Below are 9,605 nucleotides of genomic sequence, written 5' to 3' on the forward strand. Positions count from 1 at the left end.
CTCGAAACCTTCATTTCATTAACAGATTTGAACAATCTTACTTCATTTGTGGTAAAATATTATTGTTCTATCAGAAAGCTGAACTCTTCCCCTTTAAAATGCGTTTTTATTTGTCCCTGTAGGTTACTGGGAACAAAAGTTATTGAATATTTACCGTGTACTTGATAAAAATTTTTTCAAATATTTCATTTCTCGCGCGCAACTGACACTCAAAATAACTCGTTACTTGAGTCATTTTTTCTGAGAATGGTTCACTTTATAAAGAAAGTGGTAAGGAACTTTTTTGTTCAAAATCGTGTCAGCTACATTTTTTGTTTGAAACTTTTTTTTTCCATGCACAGATTTCTGGGAAATCGATGTTTTCCGTTTTTTACCCCCTTTAGGGGGCAATTTCTGAAGAAGCCCGGGGGTACGAGTGGTAAACTTTTTTGCATCTTTTTTGGGGACTACTAATGTACATTCACACAAAATTTCAGCCAGGTCGGATCATTTTTAGATGTCAGATCTCTGACGACTGGACTATATAGTTAAGATGGAATCTCTCTACAATATAATCATTTTACATATGTTTGCAGCATTTTTATTAACGATTTTATTGTTATCTCAAGCGATATGTAAGAACCGGCTGATATGATTTTTAGGTCAACAGAAACAAACAAAAAATTATCGTGTTTAAATCGGCACATGAAATTCTCATACGAATGTTCAAAACGGAATATGTATGACCACGTTTTTAAAATTTGACCAAATGCTTGATACATTCTACTAATTAATGAAATCGATGAAAAAAAATATATGTATGAACAAATCCGCAAATAGAGAGAACTATTCTGTATATAATTGCAACCTATACCTTCATGATAATATCCGAAATAGAAAGATTAAACTGATTTTGATAAGAAATTACTAATCTTTTGTCAAAAGTTTTAGATAATAATATCAATATACGTTAAAAACTTATCGAAATTTCAATATAATTCAATTACAAGATACAATTCAGTTGTAAATCGCAATCAAACTGACGGGTGAAAGTAAGCTTCTGAAATAAGATGAAATTTTGAACAGTTTGGCATATTTTTTAAGATATCGAATCAAAAGTTTCTTGAGAGTGTTAGACAGAGAGTAGATATATTATATAGGAGCAAAATGTTTAAAATGTTTGAAATTGTGTGCTATTGGTTTGAATTTTAAAAAAGCGACGAAAACAGCTCAAATCGCAATTACTTTTAGAAATAAAAAAACAAACATGGACGAAACTATGCTACAACATTTATAGTGCAAAGAAAAAAGGAAAAAATAAAAAAATGAAATTATACATATAGAATCGTTCAATATAAAATGAATTGAAACTGGTACATAGAAAAATTGCATTGCATTGCATTGCATTGCATTGCATTGCATTGCGTTGCGTTACATAATCAAATAGAAGAAAATATATTCTTTTTATGTATTTTTTTAACTTCATCAAAAAGTTATTATAATAATTGAAAAACTTTACATATATAGAGAGGAAGCAGTAATTTTTTTTAGTACAATTATTTAAAAAATTAAGAATAGTTTCACTGATCATATTTTAATAGATTTTTAATTGATAGTTCTTATATAATCCTGCCGTTTTGAAAAGAAGAATCGTTTTTCATGTTTGTCGAATATTATGTTATCATTTAAGATCTACTTATCTGTTTTTTGAGCATTGATAATGTATACTGTTTTTGAATTTAAAAAATTGGACAATATCACCTCAGACAAACATGCTAGTGTTATAGGTCAAACGACGCATACTGGTTCAACGTGCTCTCGGAATGTTGAATCTGCGCTACGTGAGATTAAATGAGGTAATCGGTGTGAGCAAAGCTTATTAATAAAAGCATCAAGAGGAAAGGCGGAAATTGCGGTAACTTGATAAACTACAATAAATCTCGAACTTTTAGTCTTCAACTTATCGTTAAAAAAAATTATATTCTTAATGTCTTAATGATCGTAATCATATTATGATCCAAATTAAAAAGTCATATTATATCTTTGTATTAGTTCTATAAGTTTAAATAAAGAATTAATAAATATTAATGAAGGTGGTAGTCACACATAAGAATTAAGGAACAATCTTTCTTATTTTTTAAGTAAATATAATTATTTGTTACACTTGGAGATACGTGTTGGTATATATATATATTTTTTTTTGTGTGTACATACATATATATAAATATATATACGTAATTTTTCATTTTCATACACAAATATGTTAAAATTAAATTAAACAAATTCATATTTAAATAACTCTCATCATTCAGTTTAAATGAAAATAATACGACGAAAACATTAGATTAGAACAAAGTACACAGGTAAGGTAATACCTTGTATTAGTTTCGTATTGAGAGATAAATAAAGTTTAAAACAATTTTAATAAATAGAATGTCAATTTCAATTCGTAAGTTAATTATGAAATTAAAAGAGAAACAAATTCACTAAAAAAACTGTAACAAAAATTAATTTTAGCAAGTAAAATATAGTGAATAAATTTAGTAGCACATAAATTGAAAATTTTGAATATATATAAGTCATTCACAATAAATGAAATTTCATTACGCGCGTGCAGTATTGAAAGAATTAATATTATTTTAAATACTTCTTTATATGCATTTTTTATCGCTTCTGCAAAAGTATTTATGTATTTTGTTCTTTTCTAATTTTCTTTATTTTCCTTTTTATTTTATGATTATTCTTGAAAATTAACGCAAATAAATAAAAAAATTCTTTAAACGGATTGTTTAAAATGTTTGTTTTATTTATTTACGTTAATTTTAATGTTATAACAATTTATTTTATTACGAGTTTTGGAATTGTTATAACATTAAAATTAACGCACAAAAATTAATGCAAATAAAAAAAATACTTTAAACTAAACAATCGGTTAAAAAAATTTTTTTTATTTATTTGTATTAATTTTTAAGAATGATCACATGATAAAAAGGAAAATAAAAAAATAGTCACAAAAGAACAAAATGCATAGATATTTTTGCAGAAGCGATAAAAAATGTATTTAGATAAGGCTAATAAGATCATGTAAAATTTTGAAGTTTATTTTTATTTAATAACGAATGCAGATTCAACATTTCCGGATCTGATTACTATGTGAAAGACAATGCTTTAAATATATAAGTATATTAATAGATAATTTAAATAGTAAAATGCAAGATAATATAATCTTAATCATTTGCCACTATTCTTTTTCGACACCAAATTCTGAACTGGTGTACACTGATGCAGTTAAGTTAGAGTGACACAGGTATGGTTTGTTTCACTCTAACATATGGTCTGTTTTCAGTTTCTGCACTAAACTGTTCTAGAACTCTCTTTCTTGCTTTAAACAAATATCAAACGTATATCTTTCTCACCTTGAGTGTACACTAATTCAGCTACAAAAAACAGACCTATATTCTATTAATTCAGAACTAGTTCAGAATTCGTCAAAAAAGAACAAACGATTCATCTTTCCTAACATACCATATGAAAAAATAAGAGGTCAATTCTTTTCCGGAGAAAGTTTTCAATTGGTGGAATATTTCCATAAACATTTATGGAAATACAAAATAATAATGAAATAACAAGGTTTTTATAAAAAAATAACTAATACAAATAATATAAATAATACACAAAAGAAACAAGAAACAATATTACAATGAAACAATACAAACAATTTACCAAGAAATAGATTCTATACTTTTTCTCAATAAACACACAAATTTCTTTCCAATTTTTATATTCTTATATATTTTTATCGACTTGTTAATTATAATTTTTATGTCAGTGGAATAATAATGTTAAACAATATTAAGTGAATAATAATGGAATTAGAAGGTAATCAATAAAAAGTTAATTAAAAACTAAAATAAACTGTTTTAAAATATTAAAAATATAAGCTGCATAGGTATTTTTATTAAATATATATAAAAAGAGAGTAAATATAAACTACTTATAGAAAAATAGTTAGCTATTGTTACTTGCATATAGTTTAATATAGCCTATTTATATAGTCTATATATAGAACACCTAAATTATCATAGATATATAATTGAGAAAAAACATTTTATATTTTTATCACAAAATTATATATAAAATCATATTAAGATTAGACAAAGTGTTGAGTGACTAGCTATTCTATATATAAAGGAAACAGAAATTTTTGGTTTTGAGATAAAATAAAATATAAAACTAAAATAATTAAATGTTATAAATAAGCAAAATTACTTATGTATATACAACTCAATAATTATAAAACCAGAAATGTAATTGAAGAATAAACATATGAACGGCTCCACATTGTATATCGCAGGATAAGAGGAGAGGGGGAAAGGGAGAAGGTGGAAAAATCCGCTATTATTGGCTATTATATACACATAGTTGGAAATAAAGTTGAAACATACGGGCATATGCTTTCAGCATTTATGTCGCTTTTCAATTCCTACTCGCTACTCATACGACTACATTTACCATCATTATTTGTACATTATATTTCCATACTTCTCAGTCCGTATGTAAATAGCCGGAAGAAGGAAGGTAACAAAAGACTCGCCGCATAGAGGTGAACCGAATAAAAGCATGTACGATCAAATCCTAACGGAATTATTTACTTACCAATGTTATTGACGTGTCGCGAGGATGCGACTGATTAGCGATCGATCATGCACTTTGTCCAAAGGCCCCTGAAAATCTTTTCGGCGCACCGTATGATTAACTTACGGTAATTTTCTGCAAGTACACGCCACGTGCTCGGTACTAGAACTGTTTCTCCGAGTAACGGATATGGCGACAACTCCACTAATTCCGGTGGTTTCCGCTCTATGCGCTACTGCTGGTGAATTTCCGTCTCTCGCCGTTTCACGCGCACCCTATCGGTCACAGCTAGAATCCCTATAATGAGAGTCTGGACATGAAGGGCGGTCGTCTCTGATTGGATGCCGCCATTTATAGGCCTTTCGATATGGTAGTGAATCTGTGAATTGGTGCACCGACGAGATACTAAAGACCGACATCCTTACGGGAGTTCGCGTCCTTGTGAATATTGAAGTGATTAAGAGTTAAAAACTGATAATATTGTACTAATTTTATGATTTATTAGTTTAGTAGATGTATTTATGCATTTATAACTCAATAATACTCGATTTTTCTTTAAAATTGAGATTTCAGTGTTATCATCAAAGTTTGATTATCAATAAAGATAATAATTGCAGAAAAAAAAATTGTGATTTTTTTGCAATATATAGGATATTACAGCTTTACAAGTATGTATATTCATTTATGGGACATTTATGTAATAAAAAATCATGAATTTAATAATGCATGAGCCAAATATTTATGTTAATAATAGCAAATTTATATCAATTGTCGGTTTTATATCAAATGTCAGCGTTCTTGAATTACCTTTGGGCCTTTGGGGCCCTTTTTATACCGCCAAAAATTTGTCCAGGATAACGGTCTTTAATAATATCTCGTCGGTGATTGGTGTAAGCAACTGTTATAGTGGCACCCAATTGGACACGGCTCAATTGGACACGAGCCACTCACAGCGCTTGAGACTACAAAGCTCCTAAGCACCGGTCGCTGTGATTGGTGGTATCCAATCGAGCCATGATCAATCGGGATCACCCCGTTATAGTATAGTAGTACAGAACAGGGTATCAATCATGAAACTTTTTTCCTAGGATGAAAAGTGAAAAGTGAAAAATTTCTCCATTACCTTCAATGGTTAAAATTTTCACCTTTCATTTTCATCCTAGGGATAAAGTTTCGAGATTAACACCCAGTGTTGCCAGATCGTGGATTTTCTCTCTAGATTTAGGGTTATTTTTTAGGCGTGGGGAGAAATTTAGAGAGACAAAATGTTTAGGGAGAATGTTTAGGGAGATAAAATGTTTTTTAGGGATATTTTAGGGAAGGTATTCCATGACGGGTATTCCTTGATTAGTTATGTTGAGTGCCTTGCCTTCAATAAAAAGATTAACAAAAAAATGTCATATGTACAGAGGGTTTTCCTCTGATATATATATATATATATATATATATATCTCTATTGTTTATGTACTTATCATATCTGTGTTTATTACTAATTTAAATTAATAAATACGTTATATATGAAGGGGAAAATCGACGAAAGCACCTGGCAACACTGGTACAGAAAGACGCGAACGCGAAATCGGACTGTTACTATGGCACGGTGTGCTATTTGTGATGTCTTACGTGAGCCTTTCGTTACAGCAGTGACAATAAAAAAATATTAGTAAGTATTATACATTATGGCTCGAATTCAGAACGCGCTTTTATCGATAAAAGCGCACTTTTATCTCTGAAATTCTATAATATACGTGACGTAAAGTATAGTATGTTAGCGTGTTAACATCGTTGTAAGCGCGTTCTGAATATGGGCCTCTCAGTTTATATTAAAATTAGAGATCTTATCAGCAATGTCATAATATTTTGTTTATAATATAATAATAGATAATAAGTAAATTATTTTATATAAAATCACATTTACCTGTAAAGACTGCGGAATTCACTTTCTGGTATATCAAATGGCTGAGGCCTTAGTCTCCTTTGTATTATATTTTCTCGACGTCGCATAATATTTCGATTATTAAATTATTCATTGTGTGCGCAAAAAAGTCTTCTTTCTTCGTCACTCTTATTTTCACTTCACCTTTTCACTTATAAATTTCATGCCGAGCCTATTCACGAGAGTAACTTCGTATTTTCACGAGGTGAGATTAAATATAATTGGGTGAGTTGCTCACATTAATAATAAAGAATAAGCCCTCATGATGTGTCAAAATAACCAAAATGCACATAGTACACGATTTCGAGAGGCTTGCAATTGTCCACGATCCAATTGCGCACAAGCCAATCACAACGCTAGAAAAAAAAACTCCTTATGCCTCCGGCACACCAGCGCAATATTCGTTGCGCATGAGGCGTCGTCTACAATACACGGAGTAAGAAGTAAGAGTAAGAAATTGACCAATCACAGTCGAATGTGAGAAGAATAATCGACTGTGATTGGTCAATTTCTTACTCTTACTTTTTACTCCGTGTATTGTAGACGGGCCTTGACACGCGATACTCAATGAGTGTACAGCTTTATCGTCATTGGATATCGCGTGTCGCGCGCGACGAACATCGCGCTGGTGTACCGGAGGCATTATGGCTACTGCACACTGGACGCGATGAGCGATGAGCGACGAGCGATATCCAATAAAAACTCTGCTTTTTCTCACGTGACGACGCAAAGCAAAGCTCTCATTGGATATTGCTCGTCGCTCATCGCTCATCGCGTCCAGTGTGCAGTAACCATTAGGCAGAAGTCGCTATGACTGATAGTAGGGAATTGCTACAGTGCGCAATTGGACCGCTTCCCACGATTTCAAGTACGCATTGTGTACAGTTGGATGCCGCTAGCCTAACCATGCTTTTTGAGACATTTTCAAGTGTTAATTTCGAGGAGAGATGGAATAGATTGAAGGCGCAAATTCACCATCCGGTGATATTAATACAACAAAAACCTGTATCTCTTGTGCACTTTTATGCAACTTCTACAGCATATAAATCCGTATTAAACTAAAAAATACATAAATTAAACATTCGTATATATTCTTTTGGTCATAAATAAACTAATTACAAGTCAAAAACATTGATTTATATACTTGACGGAATCATTTTCCCAAACAAAGTACATGTATACAAATCTATTAATTTGAAATGGTCGTGTTATGCGTTAAAATGGATGCGAGTTTGCGGTATTTTATAGATAGTGACTTTATATGTAACCGAAAAATACTGCCGCTCACTACCGCCCTCTGAAGAAGTGGATGTTTACTACACAACAATATCCACTTTTTTGCAGTGCTTCTGATGGAAATAAATCGCTGAAATCATTGAAATCTTTATTAATAGATTTCAGCGATTTTAATTATCTATTTCCATCAAGAGCACCGCAAAAAGGTGGATATTGTTGTGTAGTTAACATCCACTTCTTCAGATGGTGGTAGTGCACGAAAAGATAAAAAATGGCGGATGCGAATACTCATATTATAGTGTCTTATAGCGTTTTTGGCCCGGCCAGGTTTGCACCAACCTGGGTTGGATTAGAGTCCTATAGCGTTTTCGATTGGGGTGCACTGGCTGCACTCAGTGTCAAGAGCGTGTTCGATTGGCAGTGCCAATGCGCACTTGGCTAGTGTCACGTGTTCATTTGATCGCACGACACTCGCGTAGTGCGCACTCAGTGCGCACTAAGTGGCACGAGATATTTTGACGGTGCCAGTTCAGTGCACGTTTTATCACAGTTAAGGATATACATAGGGACAAGCAAATCTGCGCAGTTGAATTGAAAACGGGGTCTTGTCCCTACTCTTAATATCTTTTACTGTAGTTTTGTAACATTTTGTTGAACATTGCTTCAAAGTGAACAAAAATGAGTTTCAGCTTTAGCACTGAAAATCTTGGCATATTCTTTTGAACTTGCACTATTCAGTGCAACCCATGGAACTCGTCCAGTGTTGGTGTGAACTGAGTGCGCACTGGTGCGCACTAAATTTTGCCCAATCGAAAACGCTACTAGATTCATCAGAGAGGCGCAACCGGTGTTATGCATTCTGATTCGCTGTTGCAATCTCAAGTTTCTCTCTGGTGCATACCATCGACATATGGTACGTTTCCACTGAGCGCGTCACGCGTCGCGTCGTCCATCACGTCACGACGCGACGCGAAAGAGAGAAAGAGAGGGGTTGTGTACATATATAAACTTCACTCTTTCTCTCTTTCGCGTCGCGTCGTGACGCAATGGACGACGCGTGACGCACTCAGTGGAAACGTACCAATATAGTACTAGACGAGTCATTAAGACTTAATGAGGTTGTAAGGAGAATGCAATATGTTAAGAATTGCTTGAAATTTGGAACATAGCTTTATCTACAAAACATGCTTTTATGTAAATTTTTTCAGATTTTTTGACCAGCACATTTTTCTGTAATAACAAAATTCTGGATTTTATAATAGACTATCTGTTTTTCTCTTATAGGAGACTCGATTCTATGTATCTGTTTTCAATAAATATTAATATTTGAAATCTTAAGAATCGAATAAATTTATGTTTAATATATAAAGTATAGCATATTAAAAATATATTTGAAGATTAAAACAACTTTTACCACTCGGTTTATTAACAATAGTAAAAAATATAACCAAAGATGTGATACTTCTGCCATTGAAACTGTTTGATGGAGAAAATGTAGCAACGTTGTTTCATCATCGCCAATCAAAAATATTCTATCAGTTGAATAGTGCCGTCAGTCTCACTACAAATGCTTCTAAGCATTCGATTTACGGGGTGATCCCGATTGACCACGACTCGATTGGACACCACCAATTACAGCGACCGGTGCTTAGAAGCTTTGTAATCTCAAGCGCTGTGAGTGGCTCGTGTCCAATTGAGCCGTGTCCAACTTGGTGCCACCCTTGATTTACTAATCACAGAAAAAAAATTGTACTAAATGATTTGTCAAAGAACGCTTCAAAACATTTATAGCGTCACGTTAACCTTATCTACCCGTCAG

At 32.3% G+C, this 9,605-nt stretch overlaps 1 protein-coding gene across 2 annotated transcripts in view; it reads right to left on the reverse strand.

The window, feature by feature from the left end:
• spoon (A-kinase anchor protein spoonbill) overlaps positions 1–4,808 on the reverse strand; it is a 13,519-nt gene extending 8,711 nt beyond the window's left edge. The window contains exon 1 of one of the 2 annotated variants that reach the window (XM_018511914.1): positions 4,741–4,784. The gene's annotated coding sequence lies outside the window, so the exon portion shown is untranslated. Of the gene's footprint in view, positions 1–4,635 lie in introns of both variants that reach the window. The other variant, XM_018511912.1, reaches the window with a different exon arrangement.
• Positions 4,809–9,605: the final 4,797 nt, after the last annotated feature.

This window comes from Trachymyrmex cornetzi, unplaced genomic scaffold, assembly GCF_001594075.2.
Source record: "Trachymyrmex cornetzi isolate Tcor2-1 unplaced genomic scaffold, Tcor1.1 scaffold388, whole genome shotgun sequence".
NCBI classification, from domain to species: Eukaryota; Metazoa; Arthropoda; class Insecta; order Hymenoptera; family Formicidae; genus Trachymyrmex; species Trachymyrmex cornetzi.